Raw genomic sequence first — 14,063 nt, forward strand, 5'->3', positions numbered from 1 at the left:
AATTTTTAAACGTACTATACTATGACGTTTTTTCAACATACTATACTATGACTTTTTTCTTTTTCTTCGACATACTATACTAAGACTTTTATTTTCATTTTTCGACATACTATACTATGACTTTTTTTTCGACATACTATACTATGAATTTTTTTTCGACATACTATACTATGACTTTTTTTTCGACATACTATACTATGACGTTTTTTTCGACATACTATACTATGACTTTTTTTTCGACATACTATACTATGACTTTTTTTTCGACATACTATACTATGACGTTTTCTTAATATTTCGACAAACTATATTATGACATTTTTTTTCGACATACTATACTATGACTTTTTCTTAATATTTCGACAAATTATACTATGACGTTTTTTTCGACATACTATACTATGACGTTTTTTTCAACATACTCTACTATGACTTTTTTTTCGACATACTATACTATGACTTTTTCTTAATATTTCGACAAACTATATTATGACGTTTTTTTCGACATACTATACTATGACCTTTTATTAATATTTCAACATACCATACTATGAATTTTTAAATTTTTAAACATGCTATACTATGACTTTTTTTCGACATATTGTACTAAGACTTTTTTTTCGACATACTATACTATGACGTTTTTTTCGACATACTATACTATGGCTTTTTCTTAATATTTCGACATACTATACTATGACGTTTTTTTCGACATACTATACTATGACGTTTTTTTCGACATACTATACTATGACCTTTTATTAATATTTCAACATACCATACTATGAATTTTTTAATTTTTAAACATGCTATACTATGACTTTTTTTCGACATATTGTACTAAGACTTTTTTTCGACATACTATACTATGACGTTTTTTTCGACATACGATACTATGACTTTTTTTCAACATGCTATACTATGACATTTTTTTCGACATACTATACTATGACTTTTTCTTAATATTTCGACAAATTATACTATGACGTTTTTTTCGATATACTATACTATGAAGTTTTTTTCGACATACTATACTATGACGTTTTTTTCGACATACTATACTATGACTTATTTTTCAACATACTATACTATGACGTTTTTTTCGACATACTATACTATGACTTTTTCTTAATATTTCGACAAATTATACTGTGACGTTTTTTTCGACATACTATACTATGACGTTTTTTTCGACATACTATACTATGACTTTTTTTTCGACATACTATACTATGACTTTTTCTTAATATTTCGACAAATTATACTATGACGTTTTTTTCGACATACTATACTATGACGTTTTTTCAACATACTATACTATGACTTTTTTTTTTTCTTCGACATACTATACTAAGACTTTTATTTTCATTTTTCGACATACTATACTATGACTTTTTTTTCGACATACTATACTATGAATTTTTTTTCGACATACTATACTATGACGTTTTTTTCGACATACTATACTATGACTTTTTCTTAATATTTCGACAAACTATATTATGACGTTTTTTTCGACATACTATACTATGACGTTTTTTTCGACATACTATACTATGACCTTTTATTAATATTTCAACATACCATACTATGAATTTTTTAATTTTTAAACATGCTATACTATGACGTTTTTTTCGACATACTATACTATGACGTTTTTTTCGACATACTATACTATGACTTTTTCTTAATATTTCGACAAACTATATTATGACGTTTTTTTCGACATACTATACTATGACTTATTTTTCAACATACTACACTATGACGTTTTTTCAACATACTATACTATGACTTTTTTTTTTTTCTTCGACATACTATACTATGAATTTTTTTTCGACATACTATACTATGACTTTTTTTTCGACATACTATACTATGACGTTTTTTTCGACATACAATACTATGACTTATTCTTAATATTTCGACATACTATACTATGACGTTTTTTTCGACATACTATACTATGACCTTTTATTAATATTTCAACATACCATACTATGAATTTTTTAATTTTTAAACATGCTATACTATGACTTTTTTTCGACATATTGTACTAAGACTTTTTTTCGACATACTATACTATGACTTTTTTCGACATACGATACTATGACTTTTTTTCAACATGCTATACTATGACGTTTTTTTCGACATACTATACTATGACTTTTTCTTAATATTTCGACAAACTATACTATGACGTTTTTTTCGACATACTATACTATGACTTTTTCTTAATATTTCGACAAATTATACTATGACGTTTTTTTCGACATACTATACTATGACGTTTTTTTCGACATACTATACTATGACTTATTTTTCAACATACTATACTATGACGTTTTTTTCTACATACTATACTATGACTTTTTCTTAATATTTCGACAAATTATACTATGACGTTTTTTTCGACATACTATACTATGACGTTTTTTTCAACATACTCTACTATGACTTTTTTTTCGACATACTATACTATGACTTTTTCTTAATATTTCGACAAACTATATTATGACGTTTTTTTCGACATACTATACTATGACCTTTTATTAATATTTCAACATACCATACTATGAATTTTTAAATTTTTAAACATGCTATACTATGACTTTTTTTCGACATATTGTACTAAGACTTTTTTTTCGACATACTATACTATGACGTTTTTTTCGACATACTATACTATGGCTTTTTCTTAATATTTCGACATACTATACTATGACGTTTTTTTCGACATACTATACTATGACGTTTTTTTCGACATACTATACTATGACCTTTTATTAATATTTCAACATACCATACTATGAATTTTTTAATTTTTAAACATGCTATACTATGACTTTTTTTCGACATATTGTACTAAGACTTTTTTTCGACATACTATACTATGACGTTTTTTTCGACATACGATACTATGACTTTTTTTCAACATGCTATACTATGACGTTTTTTTCGACATACTATACTATGACTTTTTCTTAATATTTCGACAAATTATACTATGACGTTTTTTTCGATATACTATACTATGAAGTTTTTTTCGACATACTATACTATGACGTTTTTTTCGACATACTATACTATGACTTATTTTTCAACATACTATACTATGACGTTTTTTTCGACATACTATACTATGACTTTTTCTTAATATTTCGACAAATTATACTGTGACGTTTTTTTCGACATACTATACTATGACGTTTTTTTCGACATACTATACTATGACTTTTTTTTCGACATACTATACTATGACTTTTTCTTAATATTTCGACAAATTATACTATGACGTTTTTTTCGACATACTATACTATGACGTTTTTTCAACATACTATACTATGACTTTTTTTTTTTCTTCGACATACTATACTAAGACTTTTATTTTCATTTTTCGACATACTATACTATGACTTTTTTTTCGACATACTATACTATGAATTTTTTTTCGACATACTATACTATGACGTTTTTTTCGACATACTATACTATGACTTTTTCTTAATATTTCGACAAACTATATTATGACGTTTTTTTCGACATACTATACTATGACGTTTTTTTCGACATACTATACTATGACCTTTTATTAATATTTCAACATACCATACTATGAATTTTTTAATTTTTAAACATGCTATACTATGACGTTTTTTTCGACATACTATACTATGACGTTTTTTTCGACATACTATACTATGACTTTTTCTTAATATTTCGACAAACTATATTATGACGTTTTTTTCGACATACTATACTATGACTTATTTTTCAACATACTACACTATGACGTTTTTTCAACATACTATACTATGACTTTTTTTTTTTTCTTCGACATACTATACTATGAATTTTTTTTCGACATACTATACTATGACTTTTTTTTCGACATACTATACTATGACGTTTTTTTCGACATACAATACTATGACTTATTCTTAATATTTCGACATACTATACTATGACGTTTTTTTCGACATACTATACTATGACCTTTTATTAATATTTCAACATACCATACTATGAATTTTTTAATTTTTAAACATGCTATACTATGACTTTTTTTCGACATATTGTACTAAGACTTTTTTTCGACATACTATACTATGACTTTTTTCGACATACGATACTATGACTTTTTTTCAACATGCTATACTATGACGTTTTTTTCGACATACTATACTATGACTTTTTCTTAATATTTCGACAAACTATACTATGACGTTTTTTTCGACATACTATACTATGACTTTTTCTTAATATTTCGACAAATTATACTATGACGTTTTTTTCGACATACTATACTATGACGTTTTTTTCGACATACTATACTATGACTTATTTTTCAACATACTATACTATGACGTTTTTTTCTACATACTATACTATGACTTTTTCTTAATATTTCGACAAATTATACTATGACGTTTTTTTCGACATACTATACTATGACGTTTTTTCAACATACTATACTATGACTTTTTTTTTTTCTTCGACAAATTATACTATGACGTTTTTTCAACATACTATACTAAGACTTTTATTTTCATTTTTCGACATACTATACTATGACTTTTTTTTCGACATACTATACTAAGACTTTTATTTTCATTTTTCGACATACTATACTATGACGTTTTTTTCGACATACTATACTATGACTTTTTCTTAATATTTCGACAAACTATATTATGACGTTTTTTTCGACATACTACTATGAAGTTTTTTTCGACATACTATACTATGGCTTTTTCTTAATATTTCGACATACTATACTATGACGTTTTTTTCGACATACGATACTATGACTTTTTTTCAACGTTTTTTTCGACATACTATACTATGACTTTTTCTTAATATTTCGACAAACTATACTATGACGTTTTTTTCGACATACTATGACGTTTTTTCAACATACTATACTATGACTTTTTTTTTTTTCTTCGACATACTATACTAAGACTTTTATTTTCATTTTTCGACATACTATACTATGACTTTTTTTTCGACATACTATACTATGAATTTTTTTTCGACATACTATACTATAACTTTTTTTTCGACATACTATACTATGACGTTTTTTTCGACATACTATACTATGACTTATTCTTAATATTTCCACATACTATACTATGTTTTTTTCGACATACTATACTATGACCTTTTATTAATATTTCAACATACCATACTATGAATTTTTTAATTTTTAAACATGCTATACTATGACTTTTTTTCGACATATTGTACTAAGACTTTTTTTCGACATACTATACTATGACGTTTTTTTCGACATACGATACTATGACTTTTTTTCAACATGCTATACTATGACGTTTTTTTCGACATAATATACTATGACTTTTTCTTAATATTTCGACAAACTATACTATGACGTTTTTTTCGACATACTATACTATGACTTTTTCTTAATATTTCGACAAATTATACTATGACGTTTTTTTCGACATACTATGACGTTTTTTTCGACATACTATACTATGACGTTTTTTTCGACATACTATACTATGACGTTTTTTTCTACATACTATACTATGACTTTTTCTTAATATTTCGACAAATTATACTATGACGTTTTTTTCGACATACTATACTATGACGTTTTTTTCGACATACTATACTATGACGTTTTTTCAACATACTATACTATGACTTTTTTTTCTTCTTCGACATACTATACTAAGACTTTTATTTTCATTTTTCGACATACTATACTATGACTTTTTTTTCGACATACTATACTATGACTTTTTTTTCGACATACTATACTATGACGTTTTTTTCGACATACTATACTATGACTTTTTCTTAATATTTCGACAAATTATACTATGACGTTTTTTTCGACATACTATACTATGACTTTTTTTTCGACATACTATACTATGACTTTTTTTTCGACATACTATACTATGACCTTTTATTAATATTTCAACATACCATACTATGAATTTTTTAATTTTTAAACGTACTATACTATGACGTTTTTTCAACATACTATACTATGACTTTTTTCTTTTTCTTCGACATACTATACTAAGACTTTTATTTTCATTTTTCGACATACTATACTATGACTTTTTTTTCGACATACTATACTATGAATTTTTTTTCGACATACTATACTATGACTTTTTTTTCGACATACTATACTATGACGTTTTTTTCGACATACTATACTATGACTTTTTTTTCGACATACTATACTATGACTTTTTTTTCGACATACTATACTATGACGTTTTTTTCGACATACTATACTATGACCTTTTATTAATATTTCAACATACCATACTATGAATTTTTTAATTTTTAAACATGCTATACTATGACTTTTTTTCGACATATTGTACTAAGACTTTTTTTCGACATACGATACTATGACTTTTTTTCAACATGCTATACTATGACGTTTTTTTCGACATACTATACTATGACTTTTTCTTAATATTTCGACAAACTATACTATGACCTTTTTTTCGACATACTATACTATGACTTTTTCTTAATATTTCGACAAACTATACTATGACCTTTTTTTCAACATACTATACTATGACTTTTTTTTTTTTCTTCGACATACTATACTAAGACTTTTATTTTCATTTTTCGACATACTATACTATGACTTTTTTTTTTTTCTTCGACATACTATACTAAGACTTTTATTTTCATTTTTCGACATACTATACTATGACGTTTTTTTCGACATACTATACTATAACGTTTTTTTCGACATACTATACTATGACTTTTTCTTAATATTTCGACAAACTATATTATGACGTTTTTTTCGACATACTATACTATGACTTATTTTTCAACATACTATACTATGACGTTTTTTTCGACATACTATACTATGACTTTTTCTTAATATTTCGACAAATTATACTATGACGTTTTTTCAACATACTATACTATGACTTTTTTTTTTTTCCGACATACTATACTATGACTTTTTCTTAAGTTTTCGACATACTATACCATGACTTTTTTTTCGACATACTATAATATGACTTTTTTTCCAACATACTATACTATGACTTTTTTTTTATTTTTGACATACTATACTATGACTTTCTTAAAAATGTTTGACATTCTATGCTATGACTTTTTTTTAGACATACTATACTGTGACTTTTTCTTAATTTTTCAACATACTAAACTATGAAATTTTTTTCATTTTTCGTCGTACTACACTATGACTGTCTTAAATTTTCTAACGTACTATACAATGAGTATTTTTTCCACATATTGTACTATGACTTTTTTTTATTTTTCGACATATTATACTGACTTTTTTTAAATGTTTCAACAAACTATAATATGACTTTCTTTTTAAAAAAAATTCGACATAATATACTGTGACTATTTTTCGACATACTATACTATGACTTTTTTTTTTTTTTCGACATACTATAGTATGACTTTTTCCTTAATTTTTCAAAAAATAAAAAAAAAGTAATTATATCGTACGTCGGGGGAAAAAATCATAGTATAGGATGTCGAAAAAGCTAAAGAAAAAAGCCATAGAATAGTATGTCAAAAAATGTTTGGAAAAAGTCATAGTATAGTATGTCTAAAAAAAGGCCACAGTATAGTATGTCGAAAATAAAGTCATAGTATGTCGAAATATTAAGAAAAAGTCATAGTATAGTTTGTCGAAAAATTAAAAAAAAATTCATAGGATAGTATGTCGAAAAAAAAGTCAAAGTATAGTATGTCAAAAAAAAGCCATAGTATAGTATGACAAAAAGTCATAGTATAGCATGACGAAAAAAAGTTAAAAAGTCATAGTATAGTATAGTATGTTGAAAAAAGTCAGAGTATAGTATGTCGAAAAAAACCCACAGTATAGTATGTCGAAACAATTTAAAAAGTCATAGTATAGTATGTCGAAAAATTGTCATAGTATAGTACGTTAGAAAATTTAAGACAGTTATAGTATAGTATGACGAAAAATGAAAGAAATGTCATAGTATAGTATGTCGAAAAATTAAGAAAAAGTCATAGTATAGTATGTCGAAAAAAAAGTCATAGAATAGTGTGTCGAAAAATTTAAAAAAATCCACAGTATAGTATGTCGAAAAAAAAGTCATAGTATAGTATGTCAAAAAATCTAAAACAAAAGTCATAGTATAGTATGTCAAAAATTTAAAAAAAAGTCATAGTATAGTATGTTGGAAAAAAAGTCATAGTATAGTATGTCAAAAAATCTAAAACAAAAGTCATAGTATAGTATGTCAAAAATTTAAAAAAAGTCATAGTATAGTATGTTGGAAAAAAAGTCATAGTATAGTATGTCTAACAATGAAAAAATCACATTATAGTATGTCGAAAAAAATCCAGAGTATAGTATGTCGAAAAAATGGCATAGTATAGTATGTCGAAAAAGAAATCATATTATAGTATGTCGAAAAATAAATCATATTATAGTATGATGAAAAAAATTAAATAATCATAGTAGAGTATGTTGAAACAATTTAAAAACTCATTGTATAATAAGTCAAAAAAAACTCATGGTATCATAGTACATACTATATTACGACGTTTTCATTACTTTTTTCAACTTAGCAGACAATTACTTTTTTTTATATAATATACTACGGCTGTTTTTGTGATGTCGGAAAATTTTTAAAGAGTCATAGTATAGTATGTCGAAAAAAAAAAAAAGAAATCTCGGTATAGTATGTCGAAAAAATGCCATAGTATAGTTTGAAGAAAAAAATTAAAAAGTCATAGTATAGTATGTTGAAAAAAATTAAATAATCATAGTAGAGTATGTGTAATGTTTTTGTCATACTATAATATGGCTTTTGTGTCACTCTTCTTTTTTTACATACTATACTATGACTTTATTTGATATACTAAACTAGGATTTTTTTCAACATTTTTGTGAGTTTTTATGGCTTTTTTATTACTTTTCATGACATACTATGACTTTTTCAACTTTTTTATGGGATGGGATACTATACTATGACTTTATTAGGACTTTTTTTAACTTTTTTTATTGCATACCATACTATGACTTCTTTTACGATATACTACACTATGACTTTTTCCTCTTCATCACATTTTACACTATGACTTTTTTATGGCATATTATCCTATGATTTCTTTATTTCATACTATAGTATGACTTTTTATCTAGTTTTTATGGTATACTAAACTATGACTTTTTATCACATTTTCATGGCATACTATACTATGACATCTGGAAAATGTATTCAAAGGTTTTAGGCTTGTGGATTTACATCCTTATTTTGTCCTAAGTAATGAGACAAAGCGCTATTGTCAGAAAAATAAGCGATCGTGAGGCTGAAAAATCAGAATAAACCAATCTTAGACAGACAATGTGTGTTGAAATCAAGTAATACATTCTTTAGATGCTCAAACAGACTATAAACATCCCGGTAAATGATAGAAGGTGAAGTGGATGAGAGAAAAAAAACGTTACAAGACAATAACAAAGAGTATCAAACAGAGGAGACAAAGATCAAACAGATTAAATGAACCTGTACACTACCTGACAGAAAGTTGAAAGTGCATGGATAAATGAAAGGAATCTGTTAAGTTGATCAAACACCCACAAATTCAAGCTAAAAAATTAAAGAACACAGAACCATTACCTGATCATTACTGTCATTTTGTGTGCTTTATTGTATGTAAGCTTTGATCCTATTTAGACTTTTTTCATTATCTTTATAGGTTAACTGTGAGGTTCTCAAAATTATTAATAAGAGAACATAGGTCCAATACATGACCAGTGTTCTCTTTTATGAATCATTTATGTGTAATTATTTTCTATGAGAAGGCCACTGAGAAAATATATTCATCTTGTATTCAGATGAACTGTGCCTTTATAGGGTGTTCTGTGAAGGTTATACTTCTCATAAAGTACTGCCAGTTTGAGGTTAACATTGGTAAGAGCACCAATGAAAATAGACGACAAGTAGACAACCACAAGCCAACAACTTCACCAAGGTAATCCATGTTCAGGGATTCAGTAATGAGGTACTCACATGAAGCAGGTCTTCCTTTGAATGATTGCTGTGAGGAGAAGAATACAAAAACACAATTGATTGAAATGATAATAAATCTAGCCACCAACCAGTATGTGTCCAATCAACACAGATGCAGCAGACACAGATTTCCTCATGCCTTTGTCTATTTTCATCTTACAAAATATGCAAAGTAACTGTAACTTTCTAAAATAATAATAATTTGTTTTCTTCAGGTGACATTAATAAAATAAATGTCTTGAGAAGAAATAAGTTAACATTTTGCTATGATGTATTTTTCTTACAGTCGTTTATTCTTGGAGTCCAAACATACATACATACACAATATACACATACTCTACATAATACAGTATACACACATGCATACATACACACATACTGTACATACAGTGCCGTGAAAAAGTATTTGCCCCCTTCCTGATTTCTTATTTTTTTGCATATTTGTCACACTTAAATGTTTCAGATCATTAAACAAATTTTTATATTAGACAAAGATAACCCAAGTAAACACAAAATGCAGTTTTTAAATAATGATTTAATTTATTAAGGGAAAAAGCTATCCAAACCTACCTGGCCCTATGTGAAAAAGTAATTGCCCCCCTTGTTAAATCATGAATTAACTGTGATCAACCACATGTTTTGGAAAGCTGAGTTCAATTTCACTAGCCAATCACTGCTCAATCAAGAAATCACTTAAATAGAACCTGTCTGACAAAGTGAAGTAGGCTAGAAGCATTGAAGCATGAAACATTTAAGTTTGACAAATATGCAAAAAAATAAGAAATCAGGAAGGGGGCAAATACTTTTTCACGGCACTGTACATACACATACCGGTCAGGGTGCCCATGTGGTCCTAATGTTATGGCCGATCGGTGTATACATACACACATACATACATACATACATACATACACACATGTGTGTGTATATATATATATATATACAGTATATACACATATATACATACATATACATATATATGCATATACATCTACAGTATATACTTACACACACATATATATACATATACACAATACATACAAATTATAAATACATACATACATACATACACATACATACTGTATATACACATATATATACATACACACATACATACTGTGCATACATACACATATACATACATACATACACACATATACATATATACATACATACATACATATATATACATAGATACACATTCACATGTGTGTGTATATACATATATACACAGTACATACACATATATATATACACTGTATATATACATGCATACATATAAATACAATATACATATATATACAGTATACATATACATATATACATACAGTATATACATATCAGCCTTTTTTCGTCAGTGTCTGACTGTCTAAGGTAGGACAGGTAAGGTAAACTACTACAATCCTAATTTTATGTGATACTAAATATGCCTACTGTATGTGCACATGGTTTCATTTTCCCAATTGATTCATCTTAAATGTACCTATCATTTTTTAATCAATCACAACCACACTGATGTAGAGTTAAATAATCTGAGATATAGAAAAAAAAGTTTAATATTTTATTTTTGTTGCAATTTCCTTTCCAATCCAAGGAAAACACTTTCAATGTAATGTCAACTTCTTTGAGTACACAACTGGATATTTTGAGTATAAACTCACCTGAAAGGTATCACTCCTTCCAGGTAATACACAGCACCCTGGTTCTTCTGTTAAAGATGGATCTGTTCGTCTTAATGCACCTCAGTCAACATCAACGTCATCAAATCCACCTGTTCAACATTCATGACAATGAAACAGAATAATTACAGTAGCATCACTCACACACATAACGAAATACAAAACAAAACAAACATACCTCTCTATGCACACAACCAGAGAGGAAACGAGTCCACTTAAACAACATTAGATCTTATAAACTCTTCATGCAACATCACTTTAAAACTTCAACTTCACTCCTTAAGCGTCAAGACGATAAAAACGTCATCAGGTGCACGTGTTGTTGTTGGAGGGAACCTAAACATGTCCCTGCACAACACAGCACCTACACATGGTTCCTATGTGGTGTTCATACTTAAACAAGTCAATATTGAGGAAATGAATCACATGAATAATAATATGTTAGCAAACATTACAAATAATGACATTAATAATAATTATGGCAGTTTAAAATAATTTGTTGAAGCAAGTCATAGGACTATATTTTTAAGTTCCTTGAGTACCCTGTTGGATATTCGAGACACTTTTAGTTTTTACAGTAGGCTAAAACACTTACTATACTATGACTTTATTTGATATACTAAAATATGATTTTTTGTGATTTTTTTAAATATTTTTGTGAGTTTTTCAAACTTTTTTTAAGATATACTATACTATGCCTTTTTAATGAGGTCTTATGACATACTATACTATGACTTTACAATTACTTTTTTCACATTTTAATGGCATACTATACTATGGCTTTTTTATTACTTTTCATGACATACTATGACTTTTATTTTTTGCATGACATACTATGACTTTTTAAACTTTTTTATGGGATGGAATACTACACTATGACTTTATTAGGACTTTTTCTTTTACTTTTTTTATTTCATACTATATTATGACTTTTTTTTCGACATACTATACTATGACTTTTTCGACTTCATCACATTTTATACTATGACTTTTTTAAAGGTCAAATAAGATCAAAATGAATCCTCTGAGACCCACAATAGACCAGTTTTTGTCTTTTTTTAGGGGTACAGGGGTGTTTATTGGGAGATAGCAGGTCCACAGTAGATGTCACATAGAAGTGGTGTACATCATCTGAAAGCTGAGAACCTGAAGATTAATTTGAGATGCTGCTCAGCACTGTGTGTCAAATTGTTCTAGTCATAAATCAGAAAAAAACATTGATTAATTAACTAATTAAAATACATTTTGAAAGTGTATAAGGGCTTAGAACATTATGATGGAAGTATATGATGGTCATCCCCATGCTCTATTATGTCACATAAGTTGTTGAAGCAATTTTTAGGTTGATATCATTTGTTACACAGATTTGGTGCTAAATATAACCATTTTTTAACACTCGAGAATTGATAAAAAATTATCAATAATCCCTCCAAAATACCACATTAAGACACCAAGACCTTGAGGAACACCATAGAAACAACCATGCTGTGATTTGGGATCAAAACCTTTGACATTTTGAGATTTCTGCAAGAACTGCATTTTCCGGCAATTGGATGGTGAGCACTTCTGTTCTGTAAACTGCTCAGAAACCTCCTTATTGACAATCTAGCTAGGAAAGCCATCCATCCTCTGAATGCTCTAGGTCTCTATGTTGTGGCTGTAAAGTTTCCTAGAGGTCACCACAGGTCATTATATACAGTGAGGTCAAGTTTAAAAAAAATGGTCTCACTACAATGAAATGGCTACTATGAGAACTAACATCATCACACATGAATACAGTTGGGCTCATTGGATCCACAAGAATCTCAGCTTTACAGTGATACCCAGTTTATGCAATTCCAAGACTGTTTAGGGACCCCAGTATGCAGAAATATTAAAATACACCATTTTAGTATAGACTAATATAACACATACTGCATGCAAAAAAACTGCATGTGATTATCATAAAGTGGGCAGGTCTGTAAAGGGGAGACTCGTGGGTACCCATAGGACCCATTTTCATTAACATATCTTGAGGTCAGAGGTCAAGGGACCCCTTTGAAAATGGCCATGCCAGTTTTTCCTCACCAAAATCTAGCCCAACTTTGGAGCGTTATTTAACCTCCTTCCTGACAAGCCAGCATGACATGGTTGGTATCAATGGATTACTTAGGTTTTTCTTGTTTTCTAGTCATACATCATATTCGATATGATATATGATATCTTCACTCTAGCATTAAAACTGAACCTGCTACAGCCTCTGAAAGACAGTCGGTCGGGATTGCCCGCAGGTGTCAGAGGGTTAATGAGCATATCAAATATGATGCTTTGCTTTTCAGTAAATTAAAAGTAAAAA

General features: G+C 27.9%; 1 long non-coding RNA gene across 1 annotated transcript; it reads right to left on the reverse strand.

The window, feature by feature from the left end:
* Positions 1 to 10,048: 10,048 nt before the first annotated feature.
* LOC141752586 (uncharacterized) lies at positions 10,049 to 12,044 on the reverse strand. Its single transcript, XR_012590271.1, has 3 exons — positions 11,907 to 12,044; positions 11,711 to 11,820; positions 10,049 to 10,077 (listed from the first exon to the last, which is right to left on the reverse strand). It is a non-coding gene; the product is annotated as an uncharacterized LOC141752586 (long non-coding RNA).
* Positions 12,045 to 14,063: the final 2,019 nt, after the last annotated feature.

This window comes from Sebastes fasciatus, chromosome 16, assembly GCF_043250625.1.
Source record: "Sebastes fasciatus isolate fSebFas1 chromosome 16, fSebFas1.pri, whole genome shotgun sequence".
Lineage (NCBI taxonomy): Eukaryota > Metazoa > Chordata > Actinopteri > Perciformes > Sebastidae > Sebastes > Sebastes fasciatus.